General features: G+C 49.1%; 1 long non-coding RNA gene across 1 annotated transcript in view; it reads right to left on the reverse strand.

The window, feature by feature from the left end:
- Window positions 1-1,948: 1,948 nt before the first annotated feature.
- The window catches only part of LOC147008976 (uncharacterized), a 41,356-nt gene continuing 21,038 nt past the window's right edge, over window positions 1,949-22,266 (reverse strand). The window contains exons 2-3 of the long non-coding RNA XR_015053266.1: window positions 9,369-11,321; window positions 1,949-7,248 (exon numbers count right to left, since the gene is read on the reverse strand). This is a non-coding gene — a long non-coding RNA (uncharacterized LOC147008976). The remainder of the gene's footprint in view (window positions 7,249-9,368; window positions 11,322-22,266) is intronic.

Genomic DNA, 22,266 nt, shown 5'->3' on the forward strand with positions numbered 1-22,266 from the left:
CTTGCCCAAGCTTTCTCAGGTGCTTCCGCACAGCAGGGCAGAACCTCTGGAAGAACCAGTCCTTGAAACAGGCTCCTGTCATCCAAACCTTCCTGGTGTTGGTGTAAATGCAGGGAAGGAGGGATATGTTGACATGGTGTAGACACCTGGGGTTTAGTGACTTCCCTATGACCAACAGGGTCATCTTCAGAGACCCTGACCTGTTGGCACAGAGAAGAGGCTGACTTTGTCCTTTGGCTTCTTGTGTCCAGTCTTTCTTGATGGGTTGTCATCCAGGTCCATAGTTCTGTCTGGAGGGGTCTTGTAGTACAGACTAGTTTCATCTGCATTGAAAACCTGGTCTTCTGTGAAGTTGTTGTCTTCGATTAGTTCATTGAAGACAGAGAGGTAGTTCTTGGCAGATTCAAGGTCTGCAGACTTGGCCTCTCCTTGTTGTTGGTTCATGTTGACCCCATGTCGATCCTGCCAGCGTTGCAGCCACCCCCTGGTTAAGCTGTAGTCAGCATCTTCACCTCTCTCTTCCTTGTGAAGATCCTTGTTGATCTTCTTGGCCTGATGAAGGAGGATGGTGCCTGAGATGGGTATGTCAAGCTTTCTAGACTTGCAGAACCAATTGAATAGTTCCTGGTCCAACTCCTGATCCCTCCCAAGCTTGACCCTCTTCCTCTTCATCCCTTCATTGGAGTTGACAGTGACGATGAAGCTCTTGATGTTCTCTTCATCCTTCAACCATCCTCTTAGAGTTGAACCGGTGATGCCTGTATCCTTGCTGATGGTCGCTTGAGTTTCACCATTCCGTATCCGTTTAATTATGTGAAGCTTCTCCTCTATGGAATAACACTTCCGCTTCGGCATGGCGGCGCTGAACTGAACATAGCAAACAAAACTAACAAATTTGAAGATTTCTCGGGTGGTAGGTGATTTAAGATGTCGAAGAACTGGTACAGGAGATGTAACGGGCGCTTAGATTTAAGTTGTTGACAACTCTTCCGAAAGGATGTGGGCGGTAGAGCACGCGAACATTAGTTAATCTTGTACAGTACAGTACTGTACTTCCGTTGTGTACTGTGTTGTATGGTGTTAGAAGGGAACATGAACGTCAGTTACAGGAGATACGGATGCTATGATGATTTGAATTGAATTGATTTTGTTCATCTCAGCTTCGCCATTTATACGGGAAAGGTGCGAGAAGATGACAGCTCGTGAGTATTTTCACACCACATGTCAACTCAACACAGGGCGATGACAGCTTGAATTTTTTTCGCCACTTAGCGCTATTTTGGACTAACTTTGTCTCTATTTTCTCACTTTTTTGCCTTTAAACATGAAATAGTAGTATTTTTTGGGGTCCAATGTGTATGAGCGTTATATCAGTACAAGCGCTATAACGCTTAGCGTTGTATCGATTTTCCACTGTACCTCTTTTATTTAATACATCATATGTATGTATATATATATATATATACATATATATACATATATATATATATATATATATATATATATATATATATATATATATATATATATATATATATATATATATATATATATATATATATATATATATATATATATTGTTGCGAATTCGCGCCCGCCGGTGTGCGAGCGGCCACGTAACTCGAATCGCGGCACGTCGCCCACCGGACGGACAATTCCGTCGTGACCCTCTCGGACTAACACCGGGAACTAGTCACGGGTGGGCCTTTCGGCCTCACCACGATCGTAACAATCGGCCCCCCGCGTGGGATAGGGTTGTTCACCAAATTCGACCTACCTAAGTACCCACACGGAGGGTAGACCGGGCGATCGCACCTCGCAGCAGGTCGACTTCGGACACGGGCCACTTTAAGCGACCCGTTCCGTACTATCAGGATAACCGAGCAGTGTTATCGTCAACCTCGACGGTTCCGATTAATTCTCGGGCGTATTTAGCCCACTACCAACCCTTTACGTGAAGTAAGATGGAGATTCAATTAAAGAAAAGACGAAGCGAAATGGGAAAAACAGTTCAATATAAGGCACATTTATTCCGCGGCAAACGGAAGCACACATATACAATTACAACAATTATGCACCAAAAGCAAATGTAACAAAAGGAACACAACAATTATGCACCAAAAGCAAATGTAAAAGAAACACAACAATTATGCACCAAAAGCAATTGCAACAAAAGAAACACAATGCAGATCTACTACCGACTACGCGAGCACATGGCAACACTTACACAGTTTTACTTTACAGACGGCGCCGACAACACATATACTCAAAATCAAAAAAAAAGGGCCACCCTCAACGACAAGGGGTCAGACGGGCCTGTGGGCCGAGACCGCGTCGAGCCTACCCGTCTTGTGATGATCCGCAAAATGGCGGCGGTGCCTTGACTCCACGCTCCTCCGCGGGTTTCGTTGGCACTGCTTGGAATGGGGTGGGAACGGGGCCCCCTTTTCGCACCATCTCAGCGCGGGGGGAAACAGGAGTGGGGGGGGGTTGTTGATGCTCTGGGGAAAGAGGATAGCTGGCTTGCTTGGGTCCCGCGCCGAGCGACCTCGACCGCGTTCCCGGCTTCCCCTCTCTGCAGCTCCCCGACAGACCGACTCTCCTCCAGACCCATCTTGACTGCTGCTGCCACACTTCGCCGCCGCCACACCTCTCCAACTCGCCCGAGCCCGAAACAGAAACTCTCAACTGACTCAAAATCGCCCCGCGCTCGGCGCTTTATAGTGGTGTAGGAGAAACCATATGCAGATTAACGGATCAGGATGGGCTCGGGGGCGGAGCCACGCTCACCCATTGGACGGAGAAAAAGTGGGCGTGAACCTCCCCTGATCCTCGAATTTGCATATATCGATTCGACTCCGATGCGCCTGGAGGCGGGGCCAAATCACCCTGCGCTTAATGATTGGACGGATCGGAAGTGGGCATGAATCATTCCTGATCCGACTTCCCCTCGGAAAGGCCGCTCTTTGTACCCGCGGCTCAGCGCGCGTCCTGCACGAGGCCAGGACAGCCTGACGCTCAGCGTTCACAAGCGGCCCGGGAATGGCCGCAGAAGGAGGAGAGGTGAAGGTGGTGGAGGGCCTAAAGTGGCGGTGATGGCCATGGCGACGCTTGGAATGGCGGTGATGCGATTGTTGCGAGAGCGAGTTGTGAAGGTAAAGGCCGTGGCTGTTGGCGTTGTTGTTGTTGTGAAGCAGCGTTGCGGTTGGTGGTTGTTGTGTGATGGCAGTTGAGACGTGGTTGGTTCAAAATAAAGATAAAACAGAAAAACGGCTGTCTTAAAGGGTCGCAGACCGAATGAATCACATTTATTCCCTCTAAACAACGGGTTTGGGCTAACTACACATGTACTTACAGAGATATCTCACCTACGGGACCTGAATGGTGGTTTGCGAATTTCCTCAACCACAACACTACCCTCTCCCCTTTTTACAGACTCGTCCCGAGTCGTCAAATTTTCGTGTGCCATCATGTGTAGTTTTCCCCTAGTACATTTTACCTACGGATCCCTGAGTGCGACATTCATGGTATTCGTGTCCCCAAAATAAATAACCTGAGGGCTGAGTAACTAACTAAACAAACCCACTCACACGGACGACTTAAATAAAATTGCCAGCGCTAAGACAGACATGCCGGGGGCGCACTCATATTTACAGTACATCTTAACCTTAACTTACAAATTTTACACTAAACCATGGCCCAGGATCAATGGACTCTGCAAAAGGAAAGCAGTTAGCAGGGAGCCAGGCTGCTCGCATGCAGTCTCTGGCTCAAACAATGCAGGTGACAGGGAACGTGGCCGGCTGCTCACTCGCAGTCCAAGGCCTTCCCCTTTGAAAATGAACCCAGTGAACCACAACGGTGCATGGGCTGCACAAACGCAGTCTCCGTGCCAGCTCAAGTGGCACACGCAATGAGCACAACGGATGGATGGATGCAAACACGGTGCACGGGCCGCCACTGCAGGCCCGTGTTGTAGCTGCCAACAGGGCAGTTCTTGCAGCTTGCAAACTGTTGCCTTGATCCTGGCGCACATGGAAATGAACAGGGGGGGGGGCAAAGCAAAATTGAACGGGCCTGGTGAACATGGGGCAGTGGGCATGGCATGGCAACAGCAGCAGGCAAACACAGCCTGCAGAACAGGGCCGCTGCAGGCAAACACAGCCGGCAGATGAACTGGCCGGCACAGGCCTTGCAGAAAACAGCTGCAGATGATCCGGCCGGTACAGGCCTTGTAGCACAACACAGCTGCTGATGAAGTTGGCCGGCCTTTCCTTGCAGTGCAGGTTGGTGGAGGGAGTGCGGTGGTGCTGGCCACTCGGAAGGCGGGCTCGGACCAACCCTACGGTCTCCCTCCCAACCTATCGCCTTTGCCTGTCACTGTCCATACCCACCCCCTTAATTTGTGAAACCCAATTTAGCCCCAACTTATTTTTTTGTTGTTTTTATGTTTACTTCCCCACTATAAAAATCGTCCCCTAACCCCCTTTATCGTCCTTGTTCGGCTAACCTATCGTCTACTAGCCGACTCTCAACCCCTATGTTCTCTTCCCGGAGGGGAACAAGGGAGAGCGAGTGTCCTGTGCCGAGGCCCAACTCAAGCCCCAAGATGGCCTCCCCAGACTTCAGCGATCTTAACCCCAAGTGGGTCCAGCGGCCCACAACGAGAGCAAGGGGATGGATGGTGCGGAGGGGTACACTTCCTAATCTACCCTAACCATTTAACTGTTAAACTACCCCGGGGCTTTCAACAAGCGCCTCTCGCTTAAACTATTGGTTCTAAAAACCCAGATTCCCGTCGCCTGCGTTGGTGTCCTCACAATTTCGGGCCTCGCCCCACAATTTTCTTCCCGTGCCCTCACACGGTCTCATAGCTGGGACGCGTGGCTCACCTTGGCAGGCACGACCCTCTGCCGAATCTCCAGCTATGGCACCCCCGGGCACTACACTGCCTCCGAGCCTACCAGCTCCCTAAACACCGGGGAGTGCCCCCCATGGCACCTCCCCTGAAATGCACACGTGGCAGGCTGGCTTCCCGGGCCCCTTTCCGAGGGTCACCCGTGCCCACAACACTGCCCACGCGGCTAATGGCGCCCCGGGCCCCCGCACAAAGCGGGCGCACCCGTGCCCACTACGCTATCCCGGCCCCCCATGGGCCCTTGGCCTACTACGGCCGACTAGCCTGGTGCTCGGGGTACCCACTCAGCGATACTCACCTTTCGCAGCCACGCTTCCAGCCCGTCAACAGGGCTCCTGCACCCCTCCAAACGGGTTTCGAGCCTACTTTCCCACCAACAGCAAAACGACTTCCATTTTGTCAATTTGACTAACCCCCTAACTCACTCGACACTGACCCCGGGGGTCCCTTGGGCGGGAGTCACTCCTCCCCCCCAATCACTCATCGCACCATGCATTCCCCATTCGCTCCACTCACACAAACCGCTGGCCTCACTCACTCACCAAGCACAACACAACTCACCAACTCTTCAACACACACACCGCTGAACTCTGCCATCCTTCTAACTACATCCCCTAAATAACTCGTGCTCCCACATCATCCCTTAAACTACAGCACGTTCCTTTTAACACTACGTAGCTAAACTACGTCCCCTCTACACATCCAAAGTCTGTCTCTGTCTCCAAAATCAAAAAAAAAAAAAATTCCCATCCTAAATCTCAACTAAAACCCCTCTAACTAATCCATTCCACGGGCCCCATGAGGACTTACCCCTGCCCCATGGAGCCGGTCTAACTAAGCTAACCATTCCCCCTAACTAGTTTCCATCCTGTGCCCAGGTAAGGGGGTCTTCCACCCCTTGCCCGGGAATCCTATGCACCCGAAAGTGAGGCTTGCTTTTCTTTTTCCCACATGCGCAGCACCAGCGCGGCAACTCACAGCTCGCGCACTTTGCACCTGTCCGTGACGTCATGCAGCTGCATGTGTACCTCGTCCCTCCTTGGACGGTACCATCCGGCAGGGATACCCCTCCTGCCGGATTCCAACCCCATGTACAGCCATGACGTCACCATGCGCATAAAAAAACACAAGCCCCACGTCTCGAGGGGTTCCCCACGCGAACACATGTGCTCTGCCCGTTGGAGCTTCACATACACGCCCGCGTGGAGAACCCGTCCGGTCCAAATCCATAATCCTGCCTAAACTTTGTCCGTCGCGGGATCGGCAACATTCACCGCGCTCGTTTCCGGACCGGGCTTCACTCTCGCAAGCGAGCACGTGGGGGCCTCGTGCGTTGCACGGCACGGACCTCGCGCTCGCTGCTGGGTGAACCCGGCACGGTCCCCGAAACAGCTACAGCCGCTACCTGGCGTTCTTTCCTCTGTCGCCGTCGTCGCCATTCAACCCACGCACACCTGCGTGTCACGACGCTCACACACCATTCCATTACATTCACACCAGGAGACGTGGCTGCATGCCCCCGCATGCCAACCGACATCTCCCTTACACACAGCGACCTTGCACACACTGTCTCCCTTGCACTCACGCATGCCACCTCCCTCGCACACGTGGCTCCACTCACTCGTGCCATTTCCCTCACACAAATCATACCACTCACACACGCGGGGGAACTCGCCCGCGGTGTCACTCACACACCGTGCCTCACTCACACACGCGGGGGCACTCACCCGCGGTGTCTCATCCACACACGGCGTGCTGGGAAGCATGCCCTTCGGCACACTTGCCACCACACCACTCACACACGGGGTCGCTTCCACACACGGGGACGCACTCACGCCTTGCACCACACACACCGGGACAACCACACTGGGGATTCGTGTCCCCACAAGGGTCTCCGGGGCCTCTATACCCCCCAAGCTTTCCGTGCACCTGTCCACAGCACCCGTCCCCTCAACCTCGCAAAGCACGACCGAACCCACCTGGTCGTGACTCGCCTCAAGGGGGCATACTCCCTCCCCTCGTTCCTGGAGGAGGCCATCCCGCTGCTCGCACTGGGTCTCTACCCAGTCCGCCAGCTCACCCCATTGTCCTCCACCACCTCCGTGTGTGTGTGTGCGTCTCTTACCCCGTCTTCATCGTGTAGTCTTCCCTCTGTCGTTCCCATCTCCCGCGTCTCTGTTATTTCTTTCAATACCTGCGTCTTCGTCAATCCCGTCACGTCGTCCATTACCTCAGTTTCTTCCTCGCTTTTCGTCTCTGCTGTTTCCTCTTTTGTCTTTTTCGTCTCCATGATTAATTCTGCCGTTGTCTCAACTATTTCCGTCTCTTCCCTTGTTATCCTCAGAGAGTAGCTGAGGAGTTTGCGAACAGGCTGAGTGGACACTTGGGGGGTCTGGGTGCTTTGGGGGGTCCTGAAGAGTTGTGGAGCACCTTCAAGACCACCGTCCTTGATGTTGCCGGTGGATGCCTTGGAGTTCACCGCAGGGCAAAGAAGAATTTTGTCTCTCAAGGGACACTGGATACCATTGACCAGAGTCGCAGGGCCAGGCTGAATGGCAGAGCTGAGCTGTTCAGGGAGCTGAGGCGTAAAACTGTACGTGCACTGAGGGTGGACAAGGAGACCTATGTGCGAGGAATCTGTGAGGGGGTAGAGCATCACCTGTGGACAGGTGATTCTCGTCCCGCTTACAGGGGAATTCGCGCATTACGTTCATCCAAGCCCATCCCTCGGAGCACTGCAGTTCGAGCAGAGAGTGGTAGGCTCTTGACAGAGGAGTCTGAAGTGAAGGCCCGCTGGGCCGGTTACTTTGAGCGGTTGTACCAGGCTGATCCCCCAGCTGTCGAGTTGGACGTCAAGGGTGTTACAATCCCTGTTGCTGACCCTCGATCAACTGTGGTCCACCATCGCTTGTGGAAACACGGGCTGCGGTGAACCAGTTGAAACGGGGCAAAGCTCCAGGATCTGTGGCATCCATGCTGAACTTCTCAAGGCTGGTGGAAATGCTGCACTCGTCGTTGCATGCAGTTTTGTGCTCTACCTGGAACACAGGCATCATCCCAACTGACTGGAAGAGGGGCCTTGTTGCCCCTCTCTGGAAAGGGAAGGGTGATCGCCAAGACTGCAACAACTACCGAGGGGTGACGCTGCTCTCAGTGCCGGGCAAGGTCTTTGCTCGGATAATTCTTGATAGGGTTCGCCACCATCTGCTTGAGCACCAGCGTCCAGAGCAGTCAGGCTTTTACACCAAAGAGGTCAACGATTGACCGTATCCTTGCTCTTCGTGTCCTCACTGAACGCAGACGAGAGTTTCGGCAGGGGCTGCTTGCAGCCTATGTTGATCTCTGTAAAGCGTTCCGATCCAGTGAATCGGGATGTCGTCTGGAGGATACTTGGTCTTCGTGGGGTGCCACCGAAACTGATCGATCTGATGTCTGAACTCTACTCTGGTACTGAGAGTGCTGTGAAGTGTGGTGGTACCGCCTCTGACTTATTTCCAGTTGTTACTGGAGTTCGTCAGGGGATGTGTACTTGCCCCCACACTTTTCAGCACTTGTATGGACTGGATTTTTGGGAGGATGTCGGAGAGATCGTTGCGGTGCATCGTTTGGCAATGTCAAGATCTCGGACCTTGATTTTGCAGATGATGCAGTCATCTTTGCGGAGACTTTAGACATCCTCTTGGGGGCCCTCGAGGTGCTGAATGAGGAGTCGGAGCCGTTGGGATTACGGATTTCTTGGGTCAAAACAAAGATCCAGGCTTTCGGTGACATCTTGGATGCTGCTGTCCTGTCTGTGTCTGTTTGTGGTGAGGATGTTGAGGTCGTGGATAGATTCACTTACCTTGGCAGTGATATTCATGTCTCCGCAGGTTGTGAGCCGGAGGTCAATAGACGTCTGGGTCGGGCCTGGGGAGTCATGGATTCACTGGATCATGGGGTGTGGCGCTGTCGGTACCTGTGCGGGAGGACGAAAGTCCGAGTCTTCAGGTCCTTGGTACTTCCAGTCTTGCTCTATGGGTGCGAGACTTGGACTTTGACCAAGGATCTGAGACGGAGACTTAATTCCTTTGGTACCAGGTCTCTTCGGAGAATCCTTGGCTATCGCTGGTCGGATTTTGTGTCCAACGAGCGGTTGCTGAGAGAGACTCGGATGAGATTTGTCACCTGCATAGTCCGTGAGCGTCAGCTGCGGCTGTATGGACATGTGGCTCGTTTTCCTGACGCTGATCCTGCTCACCAGATTCTCTCAGCGAGGGAGTCTCATGAGTGGAGGAGGCCAGTGGGCCGACCACGTGCCTCATGGTTGCAGCAGGTTGACCATCATCTCAAGGAGATGGGGATGGGCCTGGCATCTGCCTGGGGGATGGCCAGACGGAGGCCCCTGGAGTACCGGCGGAAAGTGGACGCAGCGACGCGCTGTTCTGGCACATGCTCCCATACCTGACCTGACCTTGTTATCTCCCTCGTGCATGTCTCCGTCACCCCAATTAGTTTTTCCCTCTCGGTCACCGTCACTCTTCTCGCCCAACACTTTCCCCGAATTACTTTGTCACCCACCTCAACAGCGGACCTGACAGCCGTTGCACACCCTCCCAGCTCGTTCGCTCCCACACATGGAGTCGCCATTTTGAGCTCCCTGGTTACTGCCTTCATGCCCGCCTGCAGGCTTCGGCCCATGTTCTGCGTCTCACCCCGCAGTTCTTTCATTTCTTCCTTCATTTTGAGTGCGTTTGTTTCCATATTCGCCTTCACTTCGTTCATTTGCTTGTTCATGCCTTTTATTTCGTTTGTGTTTGTATCCATTTTCGTTTTCATTTCGTGCATGTCCCCACTGATTCCTGCCAGCATGGTGCATATCTGGGCCATGTCGGGTGCACTCAGCTGAGCCGATTCGGCAAGGATCGGGGGGTTTTGGCGGAGAGGGGGAGGGGAGGTGTCATACTCCGCGGCCGCCGCCGCACCTATTTCGGGCTCTGGATTCAGTTGGCGGAGTTCGTGTTCCTGCACAACCAACATTTCCTGCACGGGGATTCCATCCTGGGCCATGGATCCTACATTACTACACATATACATTCTAATACCCCCGGCTCCCGCTCGCCTTGAGACTCCATCTTATTTCTCGTAAGGGGTTAATTTAAATCGCTCGTAATTTGGAGGGAATCGGGGGTCGCTCCTCTAACCTCTGGACCGATTCCCGTGAATTTAGCTGGAGACAGGAGAGCCCGTTTTCCCGCTCTCCGACACCAGTGTCACGAGGAGGGGGATGAGTTTGTGTCCCACGACCTGACACCAGTGTTGCGAATTCGCGCCCGCCGGCGTGCGAGCGGCGACGTAACTCGAATCGCGGCACGTCGCCCACTGGACGGACAATTCCGTCGTGACCCTCTCGGACTAACGCCGGGAACTAGTCACGGGTGGGCCTTTCGGCCTCACCACGAATGTGCCAATCGGCCCCCCGTGTGGGATCGGGTTGTTCGCCAAATTCGACCTACCTAAGTACCCACACGGAGGGTAGACCGGGCGATCGCACCTCGCCGCAGGTCGACTTCGGACACGGGCCACTTTAAGCGACCCATTCCGTACTATCGGGATAACCGAGCGGTGTTATCGTTAACCTCGACGGTTCCGATTAATTCTCGGGCGTATTTAGCCCACTACCAACCCTTTACGTGAAGTAAGATGGAGATTCAATTAAAGAAAAGACGAAGCGAAACGGGAAAAACAGTTCAATATAAGGCACATTTATTCCGCGGCAAACGGAAAGCACACATATACAATTACAACAATTATACACCAAAAGCAAATGTAACAAAAGGAACACAACAATTATGCACCAAAAGCAAATGTAAAAGAAACACAACAATTATGCACCAAAAGCAATTGCAACAAAAGAAACACAATGCAGATCTACTACCGACTACGCGAGCACACGGCAACACTTACACAGTTTTACTTTACAGACGGCGCCGACAACACATATACTCAAAATCAAAAGAAAAGGGCCAACCTCAACGACAAGGGGGCAGACGGGCCTGTAGGCCGAGAACGCGTCGAGCCTACCCGTCTTGTGATGAGCCGCAAAATGGCGGCGTGCCCCGACTCCGCGCTCCTCCGCGGGTTTCGTTGGCACTGCTTGGAATGGGGTGGGAACGGGGCCCCCTTTTCGCACTATCTCAGCGCGGGGGGGGGGGAAACAAGGGGGGGGAGGTTGTTGATGCTCTGGGGAAAGAGGATAGCTGGCTTGCTTGGGTCCCGCGACGAGCGACCTCGACCGCGTTCCCAGCTTCCCCTCTCTGCAGCTCCCGACAGACTCCGAACCCCGACAGACCGACTCTCCTCCAGACCCGTCTTGACTGCTGCTGCCACACTTCGCCGCCGCCACACCTCTCCAACTCGCCCGAGCCTGAAACAGAAACAGAAACTCTCAACTGACTCAATTCGCCCCGCGCTCGGCGCTTTATAGTGGTGTAGGAGAAACCATATGCAGATTTTCGGATCAGGATGGGCTCGGGGGCAGAGCCACGCTCGCCCATTGGACGGAGGAAAAGTGGGCGTGAACCTCCCCTGATCCTCGAATTTGCATATATCGATTCGACTCCGACACGCCTGGAGGCGGGGCCAAATCACCCCGCGCTTAATGATTGGACGGATCGGAAGTGGGCGTGAATCATTCCTGATCCGACTTCCCCTCGGAAAGGCTGCTCTTTGTACCCGCGGCTCAGCGCGCGTCCGCACGAGGCCAGGACAGCCTGACGCTCAGCGTTCACAAGCGGCCCGGGAATGGCCGCAGAAGTAGGAGAGGTGAAGGTGGTGGAGGGCCTAAAGTGGCGGTGATGACCATGGCGACGCTTGGAATGGTGGTGATGCGATGGTTGCGAGAGCGAGTTGTGAAGCTAAAGGCCGTGGCTATTGGCGTTGTTGTTGTTGTGAAGCGGCGTTGCGGTTGGTGGTTGTTGTGTGATGGCGGTTGAGACGTGGTTGGTTCAAAATAAAGATAGAACAGAAAAACGGCTATCTTAAAGGGTCGCAGCCCGAATGAATCACATTTATTCCCTCTAAACAACGGGTTTGGGCTAACTACACATGTACTTACAGAGATATCTCACCTACGGGACCTGAATGGTGGTTTGCGAATTTCCTCAACCACAACAATATATATATATATATATATATATATATATATATATATATATATATATATATATATATATATATATATATATATATATATATATATATATATATTGAAACATGTGGAGTGTGACTAGCACTCCACCGATCACCATTGGATACAGTCCACACCAAAGCGTCGCCTCCAACACAGAGGCCTCAGCCTGGTGATTTTATCAAACAGACAAAGATTATATGGTCAACATTAGTTAAAAAAAATACCCCCGAGCGGGAGTGCCGGTCATCTCTGCCAGAGGTCGACAGAAGCAAAATCAAATTAGGGGCATCTATTATAATCGATTCCATGGCTCGTGGATCTGGTCGTAGAATGCAGATCGCCAGAACAGTCGGTCACTTCAAATAAATTATGAAGGAGACACTTTTCTGAATAAGTGATCCTGACAACAGCAGACGCGCTTTAATGCTAATTTATGTGATACCTGGGGTTCCAGGTAATATGGGAATTCTGGAACGTGATTATGATCGACCGTGTTGTAAACTCTCTCTAAAACGATCAGGCACACGGGTAGCCAGCAGACGACTTTCGGGTGGGTAATTCCGCGATTATGACATAAACTACGGTAATGCAATTTCAAAAAGTAACTGTGCCAGACTGGAATAGGGGCAGTTCATAAAGTACGTACGCTCTACTTCCGGGTTTCAAAACCACCCACCCACCCCTGTACGCAACCGTCGTACCACCCACCCACCCCTGTACACAGCCATCGTACCACCCACCCACCCCTGTACGCAGCCCGTACATGGGCTTTAAACCACCCCTCCTCATTTTTGTATTTACATTATGAACGGCCCATACGGGGCAAAAATTTGCGCAGGACCCATAGCATCTTCAGAGATTGGCGCCGGCCTCTGGATGACCACTTCAAATTAGCACCGGACATGTAAGAATCAGAGCGAAGTTTGAAGGGCTATAAAATCGGAACGAGAGCAAATTTCAAAAAAATGACTCGTGTTGTTTGAGATAATAGTCCGTAGTATCTGAATCACCAATAACATTTGATCTCTCTTGATAAATGAGGAAGGAGATACGATTTGAAATCGACAATTTTTGCAACTTTGACAGCCTCGTGACCTTGACCTCAACCTTGGAGGACCTTGAAAGTTATATCGTTATGCATGTCTCATCGACCTCGATCCATTCCACTATTGGTTATTTGTCTCCACTCGGTTTGATTGTGGACGGACGGACAGACTTCGAGACTGGCTTTATTAGGTCATCTCTAATGAGATGATAGAGATGAGCTAACAACAAACGGAGCTGCCTATCTGGATTTTGGGCTCATTTGCCCTCAGCAGGATGGCATATCAATAAATATCCAACCAATGATGCCCACATTAGTCGTTTAAACATCAGACGCACCTCCTGACTGTAATAGTGAACATTGCCGCAGATCCTATCTCACACGGTAAAACCGCATAATCCACACAGAACAACCATCCATCTGCCACCAAGATGATTGTTTCTGCTAATGCAAACCATTCAATAAGAAGGCACGTGATGTGATGGGCAGAAAAATCGAAACGTGTGTGTGTGTGTGTACATTTCTATATTTTTTTTGTTACGGCCGTGGGTGCCGAGTGTATTATGAGGGGGTTTAATCCCCATTTGTCCTTGGAAGAGCCGGACCTGGGATCACCGCTCACGATTAACTTTGTGGTATGGTGGGTTGCTTTATTACCACGAACGCCACTCGGTTAACCACGAGTTCCAATGTCCACCGTCTAATTATTCCGTTTAACTTGAGGTCACATGGTTTCCTGAATGGGGAGCTCAGCAAAGTATCAATCTTATCTTGATTAAGGCCCAGTCACACCTTGACGTTTTAGCCAGGAATGGCAACGTATAAAAATGAATGTAAAACGGTGTACACTGAAGTTTTGAGGTTTTTTTTTAAGTTTTGGATGTATTCATAACGTGTTGGTCGTATGCATAACATATTAGTAACGGGCACAGAACGTTTCGTTATGTTATAGATAACTTATACCAACGAATGCTTAGCCTGTTGTCGGCGTTCACAAACTATGCCCAACGACAGTTTCACTTAGTCATAGTGCGCTGCACGTATCGCCGACGAACTCGTGGCATTCTCTGTTAAAATCCTGCCGCTCGCCGATTTAAATCATAACTGCCTGAAAATTGGAAGTGTCAACATTGCAGTCACACCTTGACGATTTAGCCAGCGTATGCCGACCTATGAGAAATGTCTAAATCGCTGGGACACGTCGAATACGGTATGGGTAAGTTGTGTATATGTTAGCAGCACGATGAAAAGCAATGAAGTACGCTGGCATGTTACGTGGTGCGTCTAGTACGTCGTGAAATTTCAAGCATGCTGAAAATTTTACGACGTACTCGACGTATGGCTCACAAGTTCCGCATACGCTGGTGTAAGTTCTCGGCACGCTCCGCAATCGTTTACACACGTCGGCCACATGTTACTTGTAAGTTACTCATAAGTCGAAACACGTCGAGGTAATGTTTAGCATACCCGAAACTTAATTTTTAACCTACGAGTAACGTGCTTTGAACCTATGAGTAGCGTGCTTTGAACCTATGTGTAACGTATCTCAAACGCACATTGGCGTATGCAGACCAATTTGATTGACGTCTTCCGGACGACTACAGAACTTACTGAACGTGTTTCTAACTTACAGCTTCTGTATAATGGCGTTTTGGCAGCGTTTAGGGGAATTGGTATATACAAATGGGCTTCACAAGAGGAACCCGTCAGTGTTCCTGACTCCATGTTGAGTCGATGTCAATGTCACTGGCAGTGGCAGTAGCAGTTGTAGTAGTAGTAGTAGTAGTAGTAGTAGTAGTAGTAGTGGTAGTTCGAGAGAATTTAGTGATGTCAATGTTAGTAGTAGTAGTAGTACGAGTAGCAGGAGTAGTAGTTCAAGAGAATTTAGTGATGTGGATGGTAGTAGTAGTAGCAGTAGTAGTAGTTCGAGAGAATTTAGTCATGTCGATGTTGGTAGTAGTAGTAGTAATATCAGTAGTAGTAGTTCGAGAGAATTTAATGATGTCGATGTTATTAGTAGTAGTAGTAGTTCGAGAGAATTTAGTGATGTCGATGTTTGTAGTAGTTGTAGTAGTAGTAGTAGTAGTAGTAGTAGTAGTAGTAGTAGTAGTAGTAGTAGTCGTAGTACTTTCAAGTAACGTGTTGCAAAGTGTGAACAACGTTCGTGTAGCGTGCTTACAAAACGTTACTCATAGGTTAGAAATAAGTTTCGGGTATGCTAAACATCATCTCCACGTGTTTCGACTTATGAGTAACTTACAAGTAACGTGTTTCAACATTTGTCAACGATCGCATAACATGCCTACAACTTATGGCCAGCGTAGCGGAACGTGTGTGTCATACGCCGGCATACGTCGTAAAATTTCAAGCATGAAAAAATTTGAGGAAAACCCAAAAGTTCAACGTTTAAAGCCAGCGTACTACCACTTATGGCAGTGTTTTTCAGCGTGGTCTAAACATATACAAAACGTACCCATAACGTATTCGACGTGTACCAGCGTTTTACACAAATTTTTGCAAAAATCGGCATAAGCTGGCTAAAACGTCAAGGTGTGACTGGGCCTTTAGATCTTGATTAGGGCGGCCGAGCGTTTAACTGCTGATGCATGTCGACTATTGTCGGTCAATTAGTTTCCTAATTAGCTCCCAGTCTATCTACGTTCGGACAATGCTGGATCAATGGAAGGAAAGGACAAGTTGGAAGGTCAACAAAGCAATTTATTAATAAGAAAATAAATAAACAAGCAGTCAAAGACTGGTACTTATGAAATCGTCAACTTGACCTCTGACCTTGTCTAAGAAAAGCTGTCTCCAGAGAAGGTAGCGACGCAATCCAGAAGTTTCTACGATGATTCTGTACCAAACCATCAAAAATCAAATGTTTTGGATGTTTGACCTCAATGTGACCTTGACCTTTGACCGATTTTGACCAAAATCTAACCAGCGCAAGCCATCACCCTCCTGAATCACGTGGTGTAATTTGACATTGGAAGCTTCTTCCGTTCTCGAGTTATCATTTTTTGGATGTTTGACCTCACTGTGACCTTGACCTTTGACCGATTTTGACCAACATTTATCAGCGCTAGCCATCACCCTCCTAAATCACGTGGTGTAATTTGCCATTGGTAGCTTCTTCCGTTCTCGAGTTATCGTGCCTACAAACACACAAACACACAAACAGAGTCCGGAAGTGATCAATATACTTAGGAAATCTAAAGATTTCGTAAGTAATAAAAATAACTTTTTATTTCAGGGTGGTAAAAATAAGTTCATTCAAATCAATCAAAATAATCGCTCACAAATAAATAATTAATCAGGCCAAATCAATCAAAATGATCTCAAGAAAATAGATAATTAATCAGGCACTGACAGAGAAAGAGACAAAGAGCAGATGCTTATCTCTATGCCTTACTTAACAATTTAACACGTATAAGGATACCCAGCAGATCGGTCAGGGGGGGGGAAGAGAAATCATCTCGCTTTTCCAAATATCTCGTCAAATAAAAACGTCCTGAAATGTTTGAGTGCTCATAAAACGAGGGAACTACGGATTACGGGTTTTGAGGGGGTCCCTACCGAGATATGCCTTAAACGACATGCAGACAAGACAGACAGACAGCATGCAGACAAGACAGAGTACTTGGTGATGTTTCATGGATGAGAGGAAAGTGTCAAAAGCACGAATGTCGCTCGTAACAAGCCGATGTCCACGGATTCAAGCCCAAGCTCGAACACGCCGCATGGTGAGATGGCGCTCGCCTTCCTTTTTCGCACCGCACGTGGTCTCCAACACAGTCACAACTGTAATGTGTACATTATAATGTAATGTGTACTGTAATGTGTTTGCAATAGTACCTCAAAAGTAATTGGAATCAAAAAAATAACTATTGACCATGCCAAAAGAGTTGAAAAGAAAAGAACGCTCTGACCCCGCATAAGGTCGACGGCACAAGACCGCCAGATCGACGATGGGTCCCAGCTGGTTTCTCTCAAGGTCCAGCATACAAGTCCAGGCCTGGCCTGTTCACCAGGCCTCCTTCACGAAGCAGATCGCAGACAGACACAGCCTTCCCCGACACAGCAGATCACGACTCCCACCAGTCGTCTCTCATCCAGCCGAGGGCAGACAGACCTCCTGCAGCCCTTTCCCTTCCTTTCCTTCGACCCTGGCTCGCTTCTCCAGGCCACAGAAGGCATACCCAGTGCACCCAAGTCCAGTTTCTCTCCCGGCAGAATCACCACTGTCTCTTCTTCGTTCGCTCGCTTCGAAGCCACTGGCTCCTCCTCTTCGCTCCACCTCCCTCTCCAGGCCACTCCCTCTCAGCCGACTGGGCGGGGCCTATCGTCCGGAGAGGGGAAGGACGAAGAGGGAGCCCTCGGCACACCACCACTGTACGAACAATAAACATGCATCCTACACCTCCCGACACACATGTAACGTCCATTTTACCGACCAGCCGAGTTAAACATGCATTTAATGGGGGATCTGAGCTAATCCTATATTTAGTAGCCTACTAAGGGCCATTTCCGTACCAATATATATAAAAGTGTGTGTGTGTGTGTGTGTGAAAATATATATGCAAATAATGTGTGTTTGGATGGAAATATATATATATATATATATATATATATATATATATATATATATATATATATATATATATATATATGTTTATGTATGTATGTGTGTGAGTGAAAATATATATGTATATATATATATATATATATATATATATATATATATATATATATATATATATATATATATATATATATATATACAGCCCTGGAAAAAAATAAGAGACCACTCCAAAAATTTTTAAAATCAGCATCTCGACATGTATGGCAGCCATTTCATTCCAGTGTCTGTTGAATTCCAACACAGGCACACCTCATTCTACTTAATGAGGTCCTGATGAGGTGATCACCTGAACTGAATCTTATTTAACAAGGAAAAGTATAAAAACCACTGCTGTGGTCATCACTATCCTCTTGCAATAGGACCAGCTGGATGACAAAAACAGTGCTAGTAGTACCTCAAAAGTAATTGGAATCAAAAAAATAACTATTGCCCATGCCAAAAGAGTTGAAAAGAAAAGTTTTGAGTGAGAAAAAGAAGGGTTCAATTCTGGCTTTACTGGCAGAGGGATACAGTGAGCGTCACGTTGCTTCCATCCTTAAAATTTCAAAGACTGCGGTTCATAAGAACAAGCTCAATCAGCAGACATTGGGGACAACAAAGCTACAGACTGGCAGAGGGCTAAAACGACTTTCCACTGACCGGGATGACTGCCAACTCATTCTAATGTCACTCAACAACCGTAGGATGACATCAAGTGACCTCCAAAAAGAATGGCAAACGGCAGCTGGGGTGAAGTGCACGGCAAGGACGGTTAGAAACAGGCTCCTAGGGGAAGGGCTGAAGTCGTGCAAAGCTAGAAAAAAGCCCTTCATATATGAGAAGCAAAGAAGAGCCAGGCTGAGGTTTGCAAAAGACCATAAGGATTGGACCATAGAGGACTGGAGTAAGGTCATCTCTGATGAGTCCAATTTTCAGCTTTGCCCAACACCTGGTCATCTAATGGTTAGAAGGAGACCTGGAGAGGCCTAAAAGCCACAGTGTCTCGCACCCACTGTGAAATTTGGTGGAGGATGGATGATGATCTGGGGGTGCTTCAGCAAGGCTGGAATCGGGCAGATTTGTCTTTGTGAAGGACTCATGAATCAAGCCACGTACAAGGTTGTCCTGGAAGAACACTTGCTTCCTTCTGCTCTGACAATGTTCCCCAACTCTGAGGATTGTTTTTTACAGCAGGACAATGCTCCATGTCACACAGCCAGGTAAATCAAGGTGTGGATGGAGGATCATCAGATCAAGACCCTGTCATGGCCAGCCCAATCTCCAGACCTGAACCCCATTGAAAACCTCTGGAATGTGATCAAGAGGAAGATGGATGGTCACAAGCCATCAAACAAAGCTGAGCTGCTTGAATTTTTGTGCCAGGAGTGGCATAAAGTCACCCAACAGCAATGTGAAAGACTGGTGGAGAGCATGCCAAGATGCATGAAAGCTGTGATTGAAAATCAGGGTTATTCCACAAAATATTGATTTCTGAACTCTTCCGAAGTTAAAACATTAGTATTGTGCTGTTTAAAAATGAATATGAACTTGTTTTGTTTGTCTTATTTGAGGTCTAAAAACCGTGAATCTTTGTTGTTATTTTGACCAGTTGTCATTTTCTGCAAATAAATGCTCCAAATGACAATATTTTTATTTGGAATTTATGAGAAATGTTGTCAGTAGTTTATAGAATAAAACAAAAATGTTCAATTTACTCAAACACATACCTATAAATAGTGAAATCAGAAAAACTGAAAATTTTGCAGTGGTCTCTTAATTTTTTTCCAGCTGTGTATGTATATGTATATGTATATGTATGTATATATATATATATATATATATATATATATATATATATATATATATATATATATATATATATATATATATATATATGCATGTTTATGTGTGTTTCTATATGTATATGTATAAATGATATATAGATGTAAATACGTGTGTGTGTGTGCATGTATACATTTATATAATATGGTGTTTCGGGCCGGAGGTTGGGCGAGAAGAACACCAGGGGGGGAAGCTATCTCAGGTTCCCAGCAGACTCCCTGGAATTGCAGGCCATCGCACACGGATAAATCCGTGACGCGGTGGGTCGCTAACCGATCGTGAACGCCAATAACTCAACCACGTGACCTGGGGTCCTCCCTTCTATGGGTTAACCGAGTTACCTAATTAATCACGTGATTTAATTACCGGGGAACACGCCTTCAGTTTGCCTTGTCCGAACCGGATCACTTTACCGCACTGGATGCAGCCGAGCAACACTGTCAATAACGTACTGGCTAAAAGTAACGGATCATTGGGAATAAAGTCCCTGCGAAGCTCAGCTTTCGCCCATGCTGGATCAATGAAAGAACAGAGAAAAACGAGCTGGGAACATTTCTAATAATAATTTATTTACAAGCAGGCGAGGAAACTTATGTGGTACAGTGAATAGTTTTATTGGTGTGTGTAATGCAGGGACAGAAAGAAGCGAGAGGTGCGACAATAATAAAAGCAACTTACAAAAGCAGACACAGAGCCGACTTGACCAAAAATAATAATAATAATAATCTTCTGCGATCTTAACTTACGAGGACAGGTGCCAGGACACACACACACACACACACACACACACACACACACACACACACACACACACACACACACACACACACACACACACACACACACACACACACACACACACACACACACACACACACACCGATTAAGAGGAGTTAATGAAAAAGGAGGAAAGTAGATGAGGCTAAGGGTCTCTGAATACATTGCACGATTGCCCGATCGCGCCACCAACATGTTTTGGGGGATGCTCCACTGGGCGGTACCTTCCTGACAGCTGAAGCATCGTCTCTTGCTTTGTTGCACTTCGTGCAGCTAGCGTCAGTCCAGAGAATGAGATGCAACCGTCAGGCATGAAGGGAGGGGCTTGGTTCGAGACCACTGAGTCGAGAGCGAGTGGGCAGAGTGGGAGACGGGACTAGGTGGGTGGGTGGAGTCAGCAACGTGTGGGCGGAGAAGGGTGGAGAAGTGGAGGCGGAGTCGCAGGTGATGAGGGGTGGGTGAAGAAGGCGGAGTCAAGAGCGAGTGGGTGGAGAAGACTGTGTCGAGATCCAGAGAGAGAGAGAGAGAGAGAGAGAGAGAGAGAGAGAGAGAGAGAGAGAGAGAGAGAGAGAGAGAGAGAGAGAGAGAGAGAGAGAGAGAGAGAGAGAGAGAGAGAGAGAGAGAGAGAGAGAGAGAGAGAGAGAGAGAGAGAGAGAGAGAGAGAGAGAGAGAATGGCTTCGCGATCTGTGGTTTGGGACGGGGGGAGGGGGGGGCACCCTGAAGCGATGCATGGTCACTCAGATTGGGCGCTCTGGTTGGCCCCAGACCCCGCGTGGCCAGGCCACTATAGCCGGAAGCAGCTCCACTCCACCTCCGGCAAGATGACCCAAAGCTGTGGAATCATCTCACTCCAACCCCACGACATGATATGAATCGCCCAACACTGAACCGCGTGACATGAATTGCCTTGCACGAACATCCGGGCCATGCCCCGCCGACCGGCTGAGGGTGGCGTCGGTCTCGCATGCCAGCCCGGGCACCCCCAATTAGCGCTATTCAATGTGCCTGCTCTGTGATGCGCTACATGACCTGAGCTGTACAGTATGCCCCTGCCTGATCGCGGCTTCACTGGCCGGAGAGGTGAGGAGAGGTCGGCCATCCGTGGCGAACACCCGCAGCCGCCAGTGAGGACCAACGGTATCATGTTAGGGTAAAACCATGCACAGAGGAGAACAAGATATGTGCCATTCATGCCCTGCTCTGTGCGATAATAAGGTGTCACTAGCTAAGCACAGGTCCACCTGCTCTCGAGCATGCCCTGTATGGTGCGCACGGATCCGCTATTAAGCACGTGGCCAGTGCTCGCATTCGTCCGATTCTGCTATCGTGTGCACGGGGCCAACTGAGATCTGTGTCAGGAATTGAGGGGAACGCTCGGATATAATAATTAGATGGAGGTTTGGAATGAAAAAGAATATAGATACAGTATTAGATGGAGAAATGGACAGAAAAGAAGATGCTGATATAATGAAATGCAGAAATGGGTTTAAAAGAAAGCGCCACCTGTATCTTGCACAGAGGTGTTCTGTACAACGTGGCGGAGTTGTCGTTTTCCTATTATCAGCCTCTGACAATGTAGTTGTCAATGTAGCACCAAGCTGCCAGCCACGCCCTCACCAATATTGGGTCATTTGCTTCTCTGTTGTGAAAAACAACATCCGTGCAGCCTCTAAGATATATTCGTTCGTATGCCTTTTCAATGCAACCAGCAATCTCATCCCAGATCATTGGAAGCTCAAAACGATCATCTCGAGCTGCCGAGCATACTCGATGACTTGCCGCAGAAGTTATTTCGAGGGTATCGCTGTATCCTCGCTGCTGCGCTGCTGTTGTATCTTTCCAATTCCCCACGGCACGTGCTGCAGTGTTGACGTCCGCGAGGACCCATTACTTA

This window comes from Eptatretus burgeri, chromosome 18 (genome assembly GCF_056783735.1).
Source record: "Eptatretus burgeri isolate ZD-2024b chromosome 18, Ebu_testis_v1, whole genome shotgun sequence".
Lineage (NCBI taxonomy): Eukaryota > Metazoa > Chordata > Myxini > Myxiniformes > Myxinidae > Eptatretus > Eptatretus burgeri.